General features: G+C 32.7%; 1 long non-coding RNA gene across 1 annotated transcript; it reads left to right on the top strand.

The window, feature by feature from the left end:
* The first annotated feature begins 4,981 nt into the window (after positions 1-4,981).
* LOC306659331 lies at positions 4,982-7,710 on the top strand. Its single transcript, XR_013763272.1, has 3 exons — positions 4,982-5,174; positions 5,611-5,648; positions 7,408-7,710. It is a non-coding gene; the product is annotated as an uncharacterized lncRNA (long non-coding RNA).
* Positions 7,711-9,541: the final 1,831 nt, after the last annotated feature.

Raw genomic sequence — 9,541 nt, 5'->3', positions numbered from 1 at the left:
CTCTATTGAACCAATCTTGCATCCCTGAGATGAAACCAACTTGTTCTTGGTATATTAACTTCTTGATGTGTTTTTAAATGCAGTTTGCTAATATTTCATTAAGGATTTTTACATCAATGTTCATCAGGTATTTTGGCCTCTAGATTTCTTTCCTGGATATATCTTTGTTTGGTTTTCATATCAGGATTAAATAGCTGACTCTAGCTGACTCTTTGTCTTTCATTTTATGTATAGTTTAATTCAATTTTATTAATTTCAGCTCTATTCTTGATTATTTCCTGTATTCTACTGATTTGGGAATTAGTTTAATGTTCTTTTTCTAAGACCTTGAGAGGTGGAATATTAGATTATTTATTTGGAACCATGCTATTTTTTTTTGTGAAGGCACACAGAGCTATAAATTTTCTTCTTAAAACTGAGTTCATAGTGTCTAGAGATTTTGATATGTTTTATTTCTGTTTTAATTTTATTCCAAATATTTCTTGTTTTATTCTCTCATTTCTTCTATGATCCACTCTTCATTTAAAAGAGTACTGTTTGATTTTGTTATGTTTATGTGATTTCTAATATTTTTCCCTGTTGATTTCTTGTTTCATTCTACTATGTTCTGATAGAATGCATAGAACTGTATCAGTTTTTTTTTTTTTTTTTTTTTGTACTTGCTATAACTTACATTGTGACCTAGAATAGTGGTTTATTTTGAAAAAAGTTCCAAGCACTGTAGGGAAGAAAGTGAATTCAGCTATTTTATGGTGAAATATTCTGTAGTTATTAGGTATATTTGAATTATAGTATTGTTTAAGTCAAAGTATCCATTTTTCCCCTTGTGTGTCCTATTGGTGACAAGGGTGATTTGAAATCCTCCAGTGTTATTATTTTGGGGGTTTATCTGGGATTTAATGTCAAAAGCATTGTTTTAATATAATTAGGTTCACTGATATTTAAGGTATATATACTTCCTATTGTTATATTTTCTTGTTGGATTGTTTCCTTTATTACTATGTAGTGGCATTCCTTATCTCTATTCATTAAATTTTCCTTCAAATCTGCTTTGTCAGATGAAAATAGCTACTGCTTGTTTTTGGAATATACAAATGAAAAATTCTTCCAGGATTTTATACTCAGTCTGTGAGCATCTTTCATGGTTTGGATGTGAAGTGTTCCTCAAAAGCTCATGTGTGAAAAAATGCAAGAAAGTTCAGAGGAGAAATGATTGGGTTGTAAAAGTATTAACCCAATCAGAGATTTAATCACCTGATAGGGATTAGCTGAGTGGTAACTGAAGTGGTAGGGTGTGGCTGGAGGAGGAGGGATTTGGGTATTACTTTGGGTATATATTTGTATCTGGCCAGTGGATTCTCTTTCTGTTTCCTGATCATGGCACGAACTGCTTCCCTCTGCCACACTTTCCACCATAATATTCAGCCTTGCCCTGAGTCCTGAGGAATGGAGCCAGCCTTCTATGAACTAAGAGCTCTGAATCCATGAGCCCTCAAATAAACTCTTCCTCCTCTATAGTTGTGCTGGTCAGGTCATTTAGTCACAGCAGTGAAAAAGCTGACTAATTCAGCACATTTGCCTATGAGATGAGTTTCTTGTAAACAACATCTAGTTGAATCTTGTTTTTGAATCCATTTTACCAATGTGTGTCTTTTAATTGGGGAGTTGAGAACAATTACATCCAGTGTTATTATGAATGAATGTTTGCTATCTTCTGTCTTTTTCTTTGCTATGTTTAATTCTGTCAGTAGTTGATTGCTTTTCTGTGTAAAAATCCACAGAGTTCAAATGTGTATTATGCATGTGTCAACTGTATTTAGGTGTGATGTTTGTCACCATGCTCTTTGGTTTCTTTCAGTTTGCCTCCTGTAAGTGTGATTTTTTTTTTAAAGATATCTTTCAGGCCTCTTCTGCTTTTGGAATATATTTTGTGTTCAGTTAGGTTACTTATAATAAGCTTGATCATTGGTGTTCTTGTATTTATGCTTTGTTAGGTGATCTGTGTAGGTTGAATTGTCCACTGCTGGGAAAGATCTATCTAATGAATTTATCCATTGTCCTTTATCCAGACTGACTGATGACTCTCTCTGGCACTATGTGAGCACCAGGTGGCTTCCTCCAATGTTTTGAAATGTTTTATCCCTAGGTCTAAAATCCTTTCCTGGCACACATTTATGTTAATTACTCTGCTAAATATTCAATTGGAACTTTTGAAGGTCTCCATGTTTCTTTCTTTCCACTGCTTTCTCATCATTGTTCCATCTTGTGATCTCTCTGCCTTGGTTGTACCAGATTCAGCTTCATCACCTCAGCTCAGGGAATCTGGTAGAAACTAAATGGGTTCCTTCTCCTTGATTCATCAGCTGGAAAAGCTCTCACAGCAAGGAGTTAACACAATTGCAAGTCTTACTTAGTTTACTTTCCATCAGGAACTAGTGTCATCATTGCCTGAAGTCTACTTTCTTGAAAAATGTTATTTAATGTATTTTATTTTGTTTTAGTTTTACTAGTTGTTAGGAACCTGAAGCGATATTTGTTCCTCCAGCCAGCCTTGAAGCAGATTGCATTAGCATCTCAGCACATGCTGTATGTTGGAAAATCTTCACCCTCTGCCCAGCTGCTTCCTGTTCATTCTTCAGTTTTCAGTGTAGTCATTCATCCTCAGGAGAATCTTCCTGTAGATCAGATTCCCTCATATGATCACAGAATTCATTATTTCATTGTATCCTTTATCTGAATTTATAGTGGTCATGTTTTCTGTTAGTCTTCTTCACTACACTTTAAAGAAGAGCAGGGTTCTCATCCATTTAATCTGTAGACCTTAGTATAATGTGGAACATGTTACAGGTACTCTCTACACATTTGTTCTGTGTTTGAGAGAGTGCATGTAAAATCATGGAGTCCTTCACAGATAATATTACCTAAATATTTTATTTCTCTCTTGTTTTCTCCATTATACAGATTCTCATAGCCTACCAAAAATCAAAAAAGCAGTTGATTCATGTCAAAGAATAGTAGAACTTGAAAAAAGTCATCCTTCACAGGGTTCATTACCTATGAAAGAAGTGGCAAAACTGGAAAATAAACTTTGTGTACTAAAAGAGGAATTATCAGAAGTGGAAAATGCAAAGTCTAAGTTACAGCAGAAAGAAATAAAATGGAAACAAGAACTCTGCAACTTGAGGTATGATACCCTAGATTGAAAAAAAAACGCTTGAACTCTTTCCTTTACACTAAAGGTACATAGTGAATTTTTGTAATTGCTGGCATTTTGCAAGGGAGAAAACTGCTTAGAAAAAGGTGACATATTGCTAACCAAGAATTAGTAAATGCATGCTATTTCCAATCATTTCAGTGGCTATATAGAAATCTCACTATCAGAGGAATCTATTTGCTTAATAAGTAGAATTTGGGATTGTTTTTCATGTATATTTTTATTTTTTATTACAATCAATGCTTCCCAGAACATCATTTAGAAAAATTATTATTTCCATATATTTATTGATGCGCTACAGTTGTATATAATGGTAGGATTTTTTTGTTACATATTTAGGTATGCACACAATATAACAGTATAATTTAGTCTTTATCATTCTCTGCTTTTTCTCTTTTTCTTCCCTTTCTCCCTCTCCATGGTTACTTTACTCTACTCTTGTGAGCTCCCTTTAATCTCCATGGGACCAGCCCACACTTTTTTTTTCTTTTTCTTTTCTAGTTTCCACATGTGAGGGAAAACATGACTCCTAACCTTACAAATTTGACTTATTTTGCTTAAAAAAAGTCTCAGGTTCCATCCCTTTCCTGCAAGTGACATAACTTCATGGAAATTAATTTATAGTTCTGTTTAGTTTGAATAAATTATTTAATATAGAATCATTTGTTTAAAATAGAGAAACATCATGAAAAGGCATTTGATCAATATTTCTAAATTGGACTCAGGACAGTTTATGCTAATTTACAATTCCCCCAAAGAGGATGAAATCACCATCTTTGTGTACCCCAAACTGTGTTTTAAAATTTTTATTGCAATTTTTTTTCTGTTGCTTGGGATCAAACCCAAGGGTTGGTGAAACTAGGCAAGTATGCTGTTGCTGAATTACACCCCCAGCTAGGGTTTTAATCCCATCATCCATTAAACAAAAAGTAAAATGGAAAATAATAATTATTTTATTTAAATTTTCCCTCATACATAAATAAAATTTGGTCAAATTTCTGTGTTGAAAGGACATATTATTCTTTACTGCTGGACTAAATATGAGGTCATGCCTTGTTCTAAAGGGGTTTTTGAGTTTTTTATAAAATACAGAATGACAAACAAGCTACTAAATTGAAAGTCTTACCTAAAAGAAACATTAAAAGGCATAACAATAGGCACTTGATTCCCTAGCCTGGTCTTGGGTTATGCTAATGTGCACAGATGTATGGTGTGTAAACAACTTCTGAAGGTGGTATGTTGCACTGGCTGTTGTGGTGGCTGTTGTCTTATTTCAAGAATATAAAAGAAAACTGATAATGTATTTATAAACTTGCTTGCAAATAATAAGTCTTAAAACTTATTTATCTAATGAAGAATTATAACAGTGCAAAAATGATCTTTGTTTTCTGTTTTGGCAATGCTGGGAATGGAACACAGGTCCTCTCACATGCTAGGCAGGGGCACTCTGCCATTGAGCCATGTTCCAGATTCCCCACCCCAAATCATTTTGTTGTATCAATTTACTGATCCATTTCAAAATTACTTTTCCATAATATCTACCAGAGTTACTCTTAACAGAAACTTCCCAATTGACAGAAAGATCTTTCATTATTACCTTTCAAGTATATATGTTTTTTAAAAGATTGAAGGAGAAATTAAAAAGGTGAGAACTAGAAAGGAAAAGAATCTTAAAACAGAATTTCTATTAGCCTAATGAATCAACATATGAAGGGCCAGAACATAAAATTTGTTCTCTGACAAAGTGAATTTTAAGATAACCATATTTAAATGCAGGCATGACTTAAAAGAAAAAGAGAAGAAGTTAAGAGATTTTGATCAGCTTTGTGAAAAAATGAACAACCAGTTAAGAGAAACAGAAGAAAAATAAGAGAAGGAAGTTGAATTGAACAAAGAACTTCAACTCTTTTCAGGGACGCTAAAAACAGAATTAGAGACTACAAGAAGTAACTTGAATAAGGTATATTAGTCTTAAATATAGCTTCAAATTTCTTACTTTATTTATAATATCCCTTTAACTTAATATATATGGTTATGTTTCACTTAATGATGGAGACAATCTGAGAAATATTGTTGTTGGCATTCATTACGCAATCATTGTAAGCATGTGCTTACACAAATGTCACACACCTCCCACAACCTTCTGGGGCAATATTGACATATGTACTCTGTGATCTCACAAAGCATTGTTACACAGTATGTGACTCTATTATTTGGATTTAAAACAAAATGTAATCTCTCCCTAAAGTGAAATCATAATATTTATGGCTAAATTTATGTATTGCTTATCTTGGCATCTTATAGATGTTCAGCATGTGTTTTCTGAATGGGGGAATACAAGGTGAATTGAGTTTACTCAGAAACATAAATGTTAATTTAGGGATTTTTATGTTCAGATACAAGATAAAGAGCTTTGAAACTATCATGGGACTATGTAAGTAAGTTTTAAAAATTGTTTTTCATATTTCTGTTTATGAAGTTAAGAAAAGTTTGTACTGTTTGATAAATTTACCTGTCACTTCTGCAGATAAAATCTGAGTAATTCATATGGGATAAAGATCAGTATACTTTATAAACTAATTGTTTTTAGTAGGTTGTTTTTAATTTTTGCAGTTATTACTGCTCTTGATTAGGCTTTTAGACTCTTGCCACTGCTCATATAAGACCAATACCTTACTGAAGTGAATCTTTATGTGTTAGCTGAACAAAAGGACACCCAGAGGCAACTTTCTTGTGAATATATTCCAGAATTTACAAGATGGGATTCTATCAAATTTTCTTTGCAAACCAAAAGAGAGAGATATGACCCCCCAAAAAAGTTTCTTGAATTATTTTGTTTGCAAATGCTTGTCTCTGTGTGTGTATGTGTTGTGTGTGTGTGTGTGTGTGTGTGTGTGTGTGTGTGAACACATATTAAACAATAACTAGATGCATCATGGAAAAACATGGAGAGTTATAAAGTCATAGAAGTATATCTTTAATATATGTATTTTATGAGTGAGGGTGGCATTAGGTCCCATTGCATCTGGTCCCAGTGGGGACTGTCACATTGGCAACATCCAGAGAAAAGGCTTTTAATATTTTTCATAGAAAATTATAACTTTCCCATGGTCTCAAAACCCTTGTAACTAACATACCTGTTTTAGTTTGAGACAGTGTTTTCACCCTCCTGGTACATTAATGTGGATAAGTTTATTACTCCTACCATTAAGTAAGCAGGCAAAGTGGAGCCAGAAGAAACCCTAGTTGGGTATCATTTCTTCACTTAGGAGAAGAGAAACAGTTTTCTCCAAGTAATCTCCTATTTCAGTACAAAAAGCTTTTAGAGACAATGACATACAATGATATTTTACTTAGTAATGATTTATCACTAAGGATGTCATTCCTGATAAATGAGGTCAGTTTATTTTGCCTATTTTACATTTTCTCACATTTCAGACTTTACAAAAAATGAAATCTTACTGAGCAGAAAACAATCTCAGGATTTCCTGAAAAGAGCCTAACAAATATAACCTAATTCACAATTAGCATTCTGGAACACAAGCCTTCTTTTGTGACCTAATTTTTTACAATAGGGAAATAACTAGTTTAATGGAAGACCACTAACTTGCTTATATTTATATCATTCTCTTTCAGATTGTGATAAAAAGTTTGTTGGCATATGTAAAAGTGCTTTAGTGCCTACACTTATCATTTATCAATACTTGTAATTCCTATAACTGACTATAAAAATGTTGAAAATACACATGAATATTTTCAGTAACATGGAACTAAAATACGTTTCATCTGTCCAAATGTGTGTAGAGTAAGACCCTTATTATGGGTTGACTATATGAGCTTCAGACTGCACACTTTTTTTAGCATATTCAGACTTACTAATCACTTATGTACTTACTAATCACTTATGTTATGCCTTGAATCTGTTGTAATTCAGAGAAAGTCTTTTTCAGTTCTAAAATTCTTAGCAGTTTTTTGTTTGTTTGTTTGTTTTTACACTCCTGGATTCATTTCGTTCAATACACTTTTCGAACTTTTGGAAATTTTTGCTACTCTAAGCTCTGAAGTTTACATCTAATTTCTCTGCAGTTGAATGTCCTTTTATTGTAAATCTTTTCCTTGAATAAATGTACATGTTAAAACTTTAGTTTTAGGAAATCAGGCATTATTTTATTGAATGCATGTCTCAGTTTTAGGTTTCTACTAGAAATGAAACAGAAAAAGAACTGTTGCATAAATACCACATATTGGAGGATGAATTTGCTGTGATAAGATTGGAAATGGACAAAATGAAACACCAAAATCAGGAAGATAAAAAGGAATATCTAGAGGTCATTGACATTTTAAGAGAAAAGAATGATGACCTTCAAAGGACAATCAAATTGAATGAGGAAATGCTTACAAAAACAACATTCCAATATAATGAACAGATTCATATTCTGAAAACTGAGATTACAAAGCTAAAGTTTAAACTGGAAAATAAAGAGCAGAACACAGAAAGGTAGGAAACAGAAGTCAAATCATACCCTGCCAGTCAGGCTGTTGCTGCACATCCTGTGATGAAAATCAGACATCCAAAAGAGAACTAGAACTTCCTTCTCAGAGAGCAAGAGATGGATGCCCGGGTTTAAAGGTCAAGGAGAATTTCAAAATATCAAAACTAAATGTTGGTAGTGAGATTCTTTCCCAAAAGTTTTCCAAGTCTGGAATAAAAACCATTCTCTGAGAAAAAGAACTCTGTAGTCATATGAGACGTGATCTTAGGAAAGTGACTGTGACTTAAAACAGGTACAAAGAGAACTAAAACAAAACCAGTGCCAAATAAATGAAATGAAACACATGAATCAAAATAAACAAAGCCAAAACTACAATTGCATGGAAGAAGAGAAATCTATACATGAGACATTATCTCAAATGGAAAGTGAAATTACATGGCTACTACAACAGATCCAGGACATTCACAAAAATTGTGATGATAAAAATGACTTGCTCAATTATATCCAAGAGCAATGTAATATTATGAAAATAATTCAGGATGATGCTGAAAACAGATATGTGGAGTTAATGAATGAAAACCATCATTTCAAAGAAAGATCAAATCAATATAAAAAGAAGAAATCTAAAAGAGAAGTAAGTATCAGGCCAGATATACGGATTGTTTTTAAAGCAGAATTTAGTGACACTTGATGATGGCAAACCTGATTTCCAATATAATGAAATGATTCATGTTTAAATTAATAAGTCTGCTAATGATGGTTAAATTTGTGTACATGTTTTGAAGTAACACGCCCTATCTGATGAACATGTAATATTATGGGCCAACCAAAAACAAAAAGAAAGTTTAGCATTACATGAAACTGATTTTAACATTTAAAAAATGGAAGATATTTAAACCTTGGACCTGACAGATGCTTTATTTTGAGTAAAGACATTGTGTCTTTGCTAGGCATTGTGTCTTTACATAAGAATAACATTTCAAAAGATTAAGTTACAGATTTTTAGAGAGATATGTTGATATTAATAATGTAGAATTAATATTGCTGGAACAATATCTCTTTTTGGTGTTGGGGATTGAATATGAGGCCTTGTGCATGCTATGCCCATGTTCTACCACTGGACCTACACTCCAGCCCTGAGTCCTAAATTTATGCCTTCATGTTGCCATACTTTAAGACCATGATGAAACAGATTAAATTGAGTGGGTACTTTGAGAATTCATTTTAGATTCTTAGCTGAATTGAAAAATAGTTGCCATATTTTTAATAGATTTCCTTCACTAGCATTTTATATATTTCTATTTTGTAATTTTATTTTATTCATGTAAATGTGACTTAATTCTGAATATAACCATTTAAATTTTTTTCATCTTTATCTTCTCCCAACACAAAAAAGAATTTGTTTGTTATTAAGTCATAATTTAGGACAAATGCAGTGAATTGCAGCAAAACCAATGTTGATTTAATTTTCTTGCTGTATCTGGAATTTATTGTATATCTTCACAGATAACTTCCTAAAATTTTCCTTGCAAGTTTCAATTACTACGATGTGAAGGATACAAACTATTCTAGTCAAAAGATAATTGTATGGTGAATGACATTTATTGATTTCCGGATGTTGAACCAACCTTGCATACCTGGGATAAAACCCACTTGATTGTGGTGCACTATCTTTTTAATATATTTTTGTATGTGATTTGCTAAAATTCTGTTGAGAATTTTTGCATCGATGTTCATTAAGGATATTGGTCTGAAATTTTCTTTCCTCGATGTTTCTCTGTCAGGGTGATATTGGCTTCATAGAATGAGTTTGGGAGGGTTCCCTCCTCTTCTA

This window comes from Sciurus vulgaris (assembly GCF_902686455.1).
Source record: "Sciurus vulgaris genome assembly, chromosome: 4".
Classification (NCBI taxonomy): domain Eukaryota; kingdom Metazoa; phylum Chordata; class Mammalia; order Rodentia; family Sciuridae; genus Sciurus; species Sciurus vulgaris.
The sequence above is the reverse complement of the archived record's forward strand: the minus strand, read 5'-3'. Positions and strand labels throughout refer to the sequence as shown.